Source organism: Lygodium microphyllum, chromosome 25, assembly GCF_053477565.2.
Source record: "Lygodium microphyllum isolate KBCC chromosome 25, Lygodium_microphyllum_v1.1.10, whole genome shotgun sequence".
Taxonomy (NCBI): domain Eukaryota; kingdom Viridiplantae; phylum Streptophyta; class Polypodiopsida; order Schizaeales; family Lygodiaceae; genus Lygodium; species Lygodium microphyllum.
In genome coordinates, this window is record NC_141159.1 from 39,465,901 (window position 1) to 39,476,776 (window position 10,876).

At 43.6% G+C, this 10,876-nt stretch overlaps 1 pseudogene; it reads right to left on the reverse strand.

Annotated features, from left to right (window-relative positions):
* Window positions 1–203: 203 nt before the first annotated feature.
* Window positions 204–4,086, reverse strand: LOC148014110 (geranylgeranyl transferase type-1 subunit beta pseudogene; annotated as a pseudogene).
* Window positions 4,087–10,876: the final 6,790 nt, after the last annotated feature.

Below are 10,876 nucleotides of genomic sequence, written 5' to 3' on the forward strand. Positions count from 1 at the left end.
ATTTTGTCAACAATACACCTTCCTTGGAATCATTGAAGCCATTAGCATGTCCTTTCTCTAAACATGATAATCTTTTCAGTCAGAGTCTAAAATGCATGCAATAGTGTTTCAGCAGCTTGTCAATGAGATCCTTGTCTCTAATGCAACCCAAATAGATATGGGAGTATAGCAATCCTTGGAGGGGGGTGCTATAATTTAGATACCTAGCTCCAACATAAACTTTTCAAGCCTCGTTCTCCAAGCAAGCTGAACCCATAGAGGCCATAATAAGCATGCAACAAATTTGGTACTTCCCTTGGATAATTGCTAAACCACCAAACTCACTTTGATAGCTTAATAAAAAGGCACACAATGCATTGGTGTCCTGGAGATGCCCAACCCCAAGAAGATTGAGTACTCCCCCAACCCAGAATGTCGAGCAAGTATCGTATGACTTGTTTATCGTTCCTTGGAAACCTCCTACTGTGACTGTTTCATTTTCTAGGCCATTCACATCCAAAAAAGTTGATGCCAACATTCCAGGCACTGGATCAAGTACCATACATCCCATCAACTTTAAAGTAGCAACTGCACAATATGTAGCACCACTTGTACATGAGACTCCAAGCCAGGTGACAAGCTTAACGCATCCATATGATTGGCATTCTAAGATATATTTCAATGCCTTTTCAGAATCCAATCCAAACCAATCATTGAGCATTGCCGAAACAACAACACCACAATAAACAAAACACAAATATGTGTCTGCTCTTATATTGACCGTTGTAAAGCTTCCATCAGCTTGCTGCAGATTGTGCCTGAGCAACCTCTCTCAGTGGTGAAGTTGGCACAAAAAACTGCAAGTGAAGAAAATGAAGACTCATTCATATAATTCTTTGCAACAAGCTGTCTTAGCACATTATATCTCACAACAATGGATGCCTTCAACACTGATAGATGAGCACCCTACAGAAGCTGGTATTACTATTGTTGAATTGCTAGCAAACTTGTACATGGAGAAGAAACACTTTGCTTCTATCACCAAATGTCCCTTTTTTGCTTGCAACTTCATCTGCAATTAGTGTTGGCCAGTAGTCTAATGTCCCTGTAGGGTCCTATATATGGAGAATGAATCTGCTTTTCCATACAGCTACGATTTCCTCCTAGGGTCGATCCCCTCCACATGGAACCAGCCAATTTAGCACTTTTTTATTCAGCTCTTCTCAGGGCCAGATTACAACACCACCTTCAAGAGGTATAATGCAAGGCCTCAAGACTATCCTAAATTTTATTGTACCTGATCAAAAGTCATGAAAGCTTGAACTTCAATACTCTCATGATCATGTGGGTGTCACTGCTAGTGTTGGATTAACAACAGCACCTTTGACTGAGTTCTTGCTTGCATTGGGTTCTCGCTTGCATTGGGTTCTAGAGAGGTTTCCATTGGGGGGTGAGGTTGGATTTGACACAGCTGTAGGCAATGCTACAAAGTATAATGCAGGCATAGGCTTCAAGCAACTGGATTTTTATTTTTTTTTTGCATCACTAATGCTGCAATCAACAACAGCCACATTCAAATCCCTGCCATTTGATTGCAAAGCAGCACTTGCGAGCACCAGATGACGAGAGCAACTGCATCAAGCTATTTCTTAGGTGTGGCAACAAGAAGCTGCTTTGAAGGCTACTGCAGTCAATGGAAAAGAGGAGGGACTAGGTGAAACACTGGAGATGAAAGACTTAAGTTAGCCCCTTGTTGTAGTTGAGCCCCTGAAAACTATTGCACTTGCAGCTGCCTTTGCGATTGCTCAAGTAGATGGTTCACCTGAGATGTCAATAGGTAGTTCACGTCGTGATCAGAGAGTGCCCACTTTTGCAAAACAAATGCAAGTAGCAGAGGCAGTTGGGTTGCGGGATGGGTTCATTTCAAAACCTCAGTCCATGCGGCCTATCTTGTCTCAGGCCATCTACACCTACTTCCAAAATTGCTATTGTGCTAGGATGTACCCAATGTAGCTCTTGCAACACTATCTATAACTGGATTGGTTCACTTTACTCACATTCTTCATTTGGCTGCTCAGGTTGGAGTTCATTATGCAGTGAAGAATCCTCTTGCATATGTTCACAGTAATGTTGGTGGCTTTGTGACCTTGCTTGAGAAAGCAAGAATGCCAAACCACAGCCAGCTATAGTATATGGATCATCAAGTAGTATGTATGGCCTGAATTCAAAGGTGCCATTTTTTGAAGATGATAGGGCTGATCACCTTGCAAGTCTTCATGCAGCCAACATGCCTGCTAGGATATACCCAGTGCAGCTCTTGCAATACTATCTATAACTGGATTGGTTCACTTTACTCACATTCTCCATTTGGTTGCTCAGGCTAGAGTTCGTTATGCAGTGAAGAATCCTCTTGCACATGTTCATAATAATGTTGGTGGCTTTGTGACCTTGCTTGAGCAATGCAATGCAAGAATGCCAAACCATAGCCAGCTATAGTATATGCATCATCAAGTAGTGTGTATGGCCTGAATTCAAAGGTGCCATTTTCTGAAGATGATAGGACTGATCACCCTACAAGTCTTTATGCAGCCACCAAGAAAGCCCATGAGGTGCTTGCACACACTTATAACCACATATATGGACTCTCCTCTTCTCAGATGCAGTCCTTGATGAACTCAAAATGTTTCTTAATCAAGTCTTTTGGCCTCCTTTGATCAAGGTACTCAAGCTGATCTTCCTTCAAGTGAAGAGTAATCTCTATTTCCCTGCCTAGATGCTTTCAATGTCGCAAGTAATAGTAAAGGAACCGCTAGCTTGAGACTCCCAAAATATTGCTCATTGTCATTGTGCTTGTATTCAGATTCTTCATAGGGAAGCATAGAGTAGCATGCTTATTGCACGATTATTTTTCATTGTTCAATCTTGAGAGGGATAAGGTGCTGCTTTAACTGGGGCAAAAAACCTCTGGTTGAAGTCCTTTTGCTTGAAACTGAAGGCCATTATTTTGAGCCACCCGATTTCATCAGAACTGCTCCCTCCCTTGAGGTGTCTCAATGAGGATGCATAAGTAAGGCTACGAGTTGCATCTATAGATAAAGTGTTAGCACCATGGTAGCTCTATCTTCAAGCTCAACTAGACAAACAATGCAGAGATCATCAATGCTTTTAAGCAACTGTGTCTACGACTTGTATTGAACAAGGATGCTTACATAGAACCTTTTGTTAGAATAGTACCACATGTACCACCTGTGTAGGAGTTGATCCCAGCAGGCATGTTGTAATGTGTTGGGTTCGAGCTCCACCTCCCCAAGTTGTAGCTCTAGCGCTGCCTATGGCAACTCTGTATGCCCGTGATTATGCTCCTACATATGTTAGGGAAGATCTTCGTAGTGGTTATGTTGCTGCCCCACTTGTTCCAAAGTCCGAACTCAAGCATTTGGAAGCCAAAGCTATCAGGCGGCAATTGCAAGAGGCTGCAATTTGGAGCCATTCTTCTCGGCAACAGCATGACCTTTGGCCTTAGGGGTGGCCTTCTTCTTGGGGGTAGCAACCCTTCTGTAGCTCCCCTTCTAGTTCAATGCAAGGCACAGATAAAATGATAAAATGATGGCCTATGAGCCATAAGAGTACTCTATGAAAAGCTTAGAGCATGGAGACTTAACCTCTCAGGTCCCTGGGAGGCTCTGGTAGAAGCCTTTTGATCAATGGAGATGGGAGGGAAAAGATCCTAACTGGTTTTTCTCCATGGAAGCTTGGGTGAAGCTTGAGAATGAAGAGAGAGAAGACTCTTCCTAAAAAGTAACCAGGACTTTACCATCTTCTACTCCATTTACCACTGTCTTTTAGGAAAATACCTTCAAAATTGGCCAAAAATGACCCACGACCTGCTAAATGTTGTATTCCAGCCCCAAACTTGGTCCAAGACTCCATTAATGCAAGTATCTAGTCCTTTTAGTCAAAATTTTCTTGATAACTGCACTGCTGCTTCATGTCATGTTTGTACCTGTGTACCTGTGGCTCTTAAATCTATGTGACTGAAAAGGAGGAACTAAATGAAATATGACTAACTGGATCAAGAGCCTGAGAATCTCTGATACCACTTGTCATGGAGCGGAAACATAGAACAGGACTGGCAAGCTTTCTGTTTCAATAGTTACAAGGATTCTGCACTTCCCTCGAAGTGCTTGTGGGTGTTCCCCGTAAGGGTTAAGAGTTGCATTAGTCAGTGTGAGCTCTGGTTGGCCTAGTTGGGTCCATGATTCATAGGTCAAGATATTAAAATCTGCTCCTTCATCAATTAGAGCATCAATAGTATGCTCTCTTTTCGCGGTGAGTTTGACCCTAAGATAAGCAGGTGGTACTACGTCTTCATCTTCCGGGTCTTGGCTTGTAAATTTAAGCCTTCTAACAGATGCCCTTGAGTTCTCGACTGCACGACCAGATGTGGATTCTCCACTGCTGTCTTGGATCGTCAGTGTAGTGCTATTCAAGGTACATCTCTCGTCAAGAGTGTCATGTCTAGCCATCTTGGCATTTGTGGCTTGCTGATGTTGCATTTTGCTCTAACTAGACATGGTATGAACACAATGTCTTTGTGTTCTCGTGGTGTGGCCGTTTTGCCCTTGATGGCTAGATTGGCCCATTGAGGTTCTAGGGTCTCTGTTTGTCTCTGTTCGGGTATGGGCTTTTGGCTACTCTTTTGCAAGTGAGAATCCATGCTCGTGTAGAGCCATTACTTCACTAGGATCCAATTTGGAAAACCTGTCACGGTGCGCATTTTCTCTCCAACCTACTCGGGGGAGGTGCAGAGGGGGCAGAGCCCCTTCTGCGGGGGTCCGGGGGGGCAGTCCCCCCCGGCCCACAGGGCCGTTACGGTAGACGCCATATGCAATCTGGAGGACTGGTTATAGCCAAATTTTGAACTACATGCTCTAAATTTTAGCCCGGTTATGGATCTGTGATGTGCCTTCAGCTCTACGTAGCCTTAGAGGTCAATCTCGAGGTTTAGATGATCAGAATTTGTGTTCTAGGCACGTGTCCGATTCTGACAGTTTTTCGTCCGATTCTAAAATGTCCGATTTTCAGGAGTCCGATTATCAGAATCAGACGTCCGATTTTGGGTTGGTCCGATCGGCCCAGTGGTCCGATTTTGGTCACGTCCGATTCTAGGAGTCGAATCGAAAAGTGGTCCGATTTTAAACTGGTCCGATTCTAGGAATCGGATCGGACAGGGTGGTCCAATTCTGGCTGGTCCGATTCTGGTAATCGGACGGCCTGGTCCGATTGTGAGTGGTCCGATTATGGACTCGTCCGAGTGTCCGAGTCTGACGGGTTGGTCCGATCGGACAGGGTTGGTCCGATCGAGCGTCCGAGTCCGAGCGTCCGATTCTCAAAATCGGACGGGTTGGTCCGAGTGCCACGTGGCACGTCCGATCGGGCTGGTCCGATTCTGGGACTCGGACGGCCTGGTCCGACAGCGCGGATGACCGCCCGTGAGTTGCATGCGATGCCTCTAGACTGACGTCTACTACACCGAATCGTCCAGCGCCTTCCAGATAGGTGCAAGACACTACAAGGGAATGCCAGACATGCCTGGAACCACTGTGGGTGCTCGAATCGAACGGCACTCCAAGGATCTGTGCTCCTATTTCCCTGTTTTAGCCTGTTATACAGCAACAAAGAACCCTACTGTTTGTTTCTTTTTTTCTTCTTTTTCTTTGTTTTTTCCTACCCTAAATGCATCCAAATCACAAAATAAACACCTATACTACTCCATTCCACAACATAAATCTCAGAAAGCAAAAAACCTACTTGCCAAGGAGATCGAATACCATCTTCAACCCCCTCGCTTCCTACCTATCTCAAGCACCAGTTCAGGAAAACCCTTACTTTGATGCTCGATTCGAAGCGCGCAAGCGCTCAAGGCTTGAATCCACTGGTCCCGGCAACAGAACCAAAATGTGGGAGCTTTCACTCAACCGCCAAGACCCTCGGACCGCTTATTGTTTCAAGCGTTCCAAGCCGAGCACTAATGGCTACCTCTCACATAGCCGACACGCCATCCATATCTACGGGTGTAGTGAGCTTACCTTGATGCCGTTCGAGTTACCTCCTCTTCCGTGCACTCCGGTAGCTCCACGATCCAAGTGCAAGCTTCAAGCAAGCTCCATCCTCAAGCTCCACCCTCCAAGATCCATTGCCGCGAGCAAGACAAGAGAAGAGAAGAGAAGAGAAGAAGAGAGGAGACGATGGAGAGCTTCTCCTCCTCGGTCCCTCACCCTCACACACTCACTCCCTCACACTCTCACACTCCCTCTCTCAAGCACAAGCTCAAGCAAGCAAGAACAAGAAGAAGAAGAAGAAGAAGAGGAGAGCTACTTTTGGCCACACACAAGAATGAGCTTCTCATTCACTTTTCAACTTTATATACAAAGCCCTAAATCCCTTTTGGGCGGTCATCCCCTTTTTTACATGGCCGGCCATAGCCTAGGCCCTTTTTCCCATTGTCCTTCTACCTTCCTAGCTTCCTTTCCACCGCCCATCTACATTTACAAATTGCACGGGTGGCGCTCTTTTACAAGATTTCAGGGTGCGCCTTTTTATTTTAATATACGCCTTTCCCCTTTTGCCTTTGCCTTGGACTTTTAAGGTTGCCCTTGCGCTTTTGGCCTTTTCTCCTTTTCTTTCTTCAGTCGGGCTACCTTTTTTCCGCCTTTACCCTGCGTCTTTTCCACTTCCTTTTGCTTTCTTCGTGTTGGGGTTAACAGGTATCGAGAAAGGAGTGTTTCTCATAGGCCTACAAACAGAAGTTTGCAAGTTTGTAAAATTGAGAAGACTAATCAATCTGCAAGCTACAGTGGAAGGTGCAAGATTGTATGACGAAGTTGAAGCAAGGTTGTCAATGACTCCAAGAAGATGAGTCTTACCTTCTCCCATGCCAGGAATGGTATATCCACCAAATGCAATCCCAGGGACAATTCCCTACCCCAAGTCCCAGATGTAAACAGTGCCGCAGTATAATGCACCTAATCCACTGTGGTCGCCACATACGACAGTGCCTCAAATGATGGTTCAACCACAACAACAATGGCCTCAAACAGCTCCTCTAATGGCGACTCAACAACAGTGGAACCCTACAAACAACTAGATTCAACAATCCCAAGTCTCAGTAGGAGCTCTGAATCAGAACGAGAACAGAAAACCTTCTGGATCAACCCAACCAGTGTATGCAGTAATTACAGAAGCTTCTCAAAATCCTACTACAAGTACTTCAGGAAGTGAAAATCTGAAGGACTACTTATCCAATTCAGTTTGCAAGTATTAAGAAAGAGCTTATGGATGTGATTACAGAGCAACTACATATGCTGAAGGTGAATACTGCCAATATATCTACCCCTATGGGAGCTGGGAGAGATGTGATGCACTCTAATACATGGTGCGGAAAGTGTCATCAAGTGGGGCATTTAGCCACTGAATGTACTCGAAAACCAACCATTCCTGGAGCATTCTATTCCTATTATTTGTGAAATAATCATAAGAGGATATTTGCTCTCTGAAAGAGATGCATGAACGAAAAAGAAGGATGAAAATGCAACATTCAACTTGCTACAATCCAAAATGACAACATAGGATATTGGACCAAAGCCTAGGGAATTTGGTCCTAATTTCGATCCAAGGAGGTTTCCCTCTTAAAGTTACAGAGGATGACAAAGAGATCAAAGGTGAAATGTTATAGGTGTCGAGAAAAGGGTCATATCTCCCCGAATTGTGCAAACCCTAGACGATATGTGGATTACAAGCACTTATGCAGCCGATGCAAAGGAGAAGGCCACATTGCAAATGACTATCCAAGTCCAGCCCCTTGATCCGAGAAAATCACACAAAAATATTTGTCTAACACTTTGTTGATTTTTTGTACATTTGGAGGTTTGAAATAAAGAAGAGAGTAGGAACAACCTCTTGGGAAATCCAAGAAATCACTAGATGGAAATATTTCATGGACCACTTTACCAAGGGGGGGTAAAGAGTAAAGATCAATGGAGGAAGGTGAAGGGAAAATGTGTAATGTGAAAAAGAAAGACATGAAATGGATTTGCAGCCATCCAAAGGGCATGTGAGGCTCATAATGTCATGGCTTTGGAGTCTTATAATAATTCAAACAAATGAGACCCTTCTTGGAAGCATTAGTGGAAGAAAAATCATGCACATGATTTTGCAAGATTTTTCAAAAATACTTGCACTCCGATCCAAAAAAATTTCAACACAAAAGTTGTAGCGCGTGAGCTAAATTTTTGGCTGGTATTTTTTTATAATTTTGTGGAGCTACGAGTCGGAAGATATGGCCAAAATGGTGGATGCCAACTATTTCCAACTACTGTGGAGACCACCTCCCAATTTTATACGCACCCACAAATTCTTCCCCACACTTAACACTTTCATAAAGCATCATTCATTAGACTCTCAAACATTTTCCCTCTCTTCTCCTCTCTCTCAAACTAATAAACCATTAGAATTCCCCTCCTAAATCACCCTCAAATCATCCTTAATTGTAGTAGTAATGTATGAATTCTCACTACTCTCTCTCCATTATTGCTAGATATGATCTTATTTTATGAAGATTCTCTATATTTTTTTATAGGAGAGCTCTTGGACTCAAGCTATGGGGGGAATAATGGAGACAACTCACCTATGATGAAACTTGATTAAGTACAAACTTGGTCAACAAAACATCTAGATGGAGCTTTCACATCGGTAGAACCGCCTTAATGTAGCTTTGGTGGTATTAATTCCTATTCTATCTTAACCTCCTCACTAAACACCCTCAAGGCCTATATAAAGAGACCTTCTCCTTTGTAATTTGCAAGAGAGAGCCAAGAGGCCTTCTTTAGTCCTATTGAGCCTTCCCCATTCTCTCTCATGAGCTTATGCAGTTCATTCCCTTACTATAGCTTATGCATACTCTACAGTGTAATAAGCCCATGCTATTGGTGTCCATATTGTGTATATTGGTTATGTCTTGAGGGTTCTCCATCTCTTGTTCCCTCTTAAGTTTTATTGATTCATCTATTTTTTGTAGTTCTCTCCCTCTCTCTCTCTCTATCTATCTCTCTCTCTCTTAGTTTTCCTCTCTTCTCCCTGACAAGCTCCTCTCCCTCTTGCATAACATCCTAGTTCGCTCTTCCATGACTAGGTGGTGCCCCTACCTCATTCACTTTGTGGCAGAAGGGAGTTTGGCATAGTATAGAGGCTGCCATACCAAATTTCCTTCGTCATAAATTGGTGCCCCCACTGAGGACATTCTCATCCACAATTCTCTACCTCATTATGAGGGATGATACAACACATAGTAGTGCATCCTCTACAACAAGTGCTCCAAGTGGCTCTTCTCCAATGCCTTCACCAACTATTTTTAAAGCTGGTGGAAGTCCACAACTCCCACAATGGTCTCCCAAGGAAGCCCAAGAAAGGACGTATGCCGAACGTATACGGGTAAAAGATGTTCACCTTAGAAATTCTATTCTCTCACAATGGAAAAAATTATGTTGCCATCAATTGTGGTGAGTGTTTTGCAGACAAAGTGAAGGCCCTTCCGGGAGGTCCTCGTCTCCAAATCATCAAATCCCTCTCTCTCTCTTGCCTAATCCACATCAAAGGAGGACAACTATGCATGAAAGGTGTGGAGTTTTGTAGAGGTGCAAAGTATGGAGACTACCTTCAACTGTTACTAGCTTGAAGGTTGGGTGTGGTTGAAAAGGTGGCCAAGGTGGCCATCACACCTTATGAAATATATGTCATCAAGGATGGACACACTAAGACAAAAATTCACTGGTGAGCAAATTCTCTATATAGAAAAGTTGGTGGGTTCCAGAAAGAAACACTTTGGGAAAATGATGCCAGGAGGCATATTCCACGGTGGATTCCGTGAGGTTTTACGGTGGATTCCGTAAACTTAGATGACCAGGGCTCATACGCAAAGAGGATTCTTTGTGCGAGAAGTTGATGGGGACGTCTGTCCTTTTTGGGCGTTTCATTAATTTAGTGTGTACATGGGTGATTCCATAGCAGGTGATTCCGCAAAATGCATATTAAATTAATAAACGTTTATGAGTTTAGAGTGCGCACTCGTAATAAATTAAGGTTAGGATTTATTTCTAACCAGTTGATTTATTTATGTAGCTGAAGACTGCTAGGTATTCACTTTTGTCGGTTTAATTGTGTTATTTTACTAACGATTGTGAATGCTTCAGTTGATGTGTAGAGATAGCAGCAGTGGCAGAGGAAAGCATTGGAGTCTAGCGGGTTTTCGACATTTGGACTATATTTTGATAGGCGCCACACCTATATTTGTTATGTCTATAGAGACATTGATTATTTATTATTATTTTGTATGCGCTTATGCGCCTGGATATGTTATTTCTATTTGGACATTGAGATTGGGCGTGCCAGACTCTATGGGCACCGTCCATTAGCTTTATTTTCTTATTTTTGGTAGAAAGCAAACTCAAAAGCTAAAAGCTTGTCATATTTTTGTAATTGGGCTATTTTTGAGCATGAAGATTGGAAATATACATTAAATACATGCTTTGTGAAGCGCTCACACAAGGCATGGGGGAGATTGAACCCAATTTGTCTCTTGCCTCATGTCGTGCTTGCTTTTACATGGGTTTTTGTGCTAAAAAGTGGAGTACTTTGTTCTTGGGGACCTTCCGGGATTCACCACGTGAGCTATCTGCGACCGATCTGCACACCAGTGGTATCAGAGCGGAGCAGAGATCAAGAGCTTCCAATCGCTACCAATCTCGGGCGAAGGCGGAGCTCCTGGAACAAACGGCCTCTACAGTCAATCTCGTCGCGAACCGTCGATACAGGCAGACTTCTGGCGATCAAGAACCCCTAT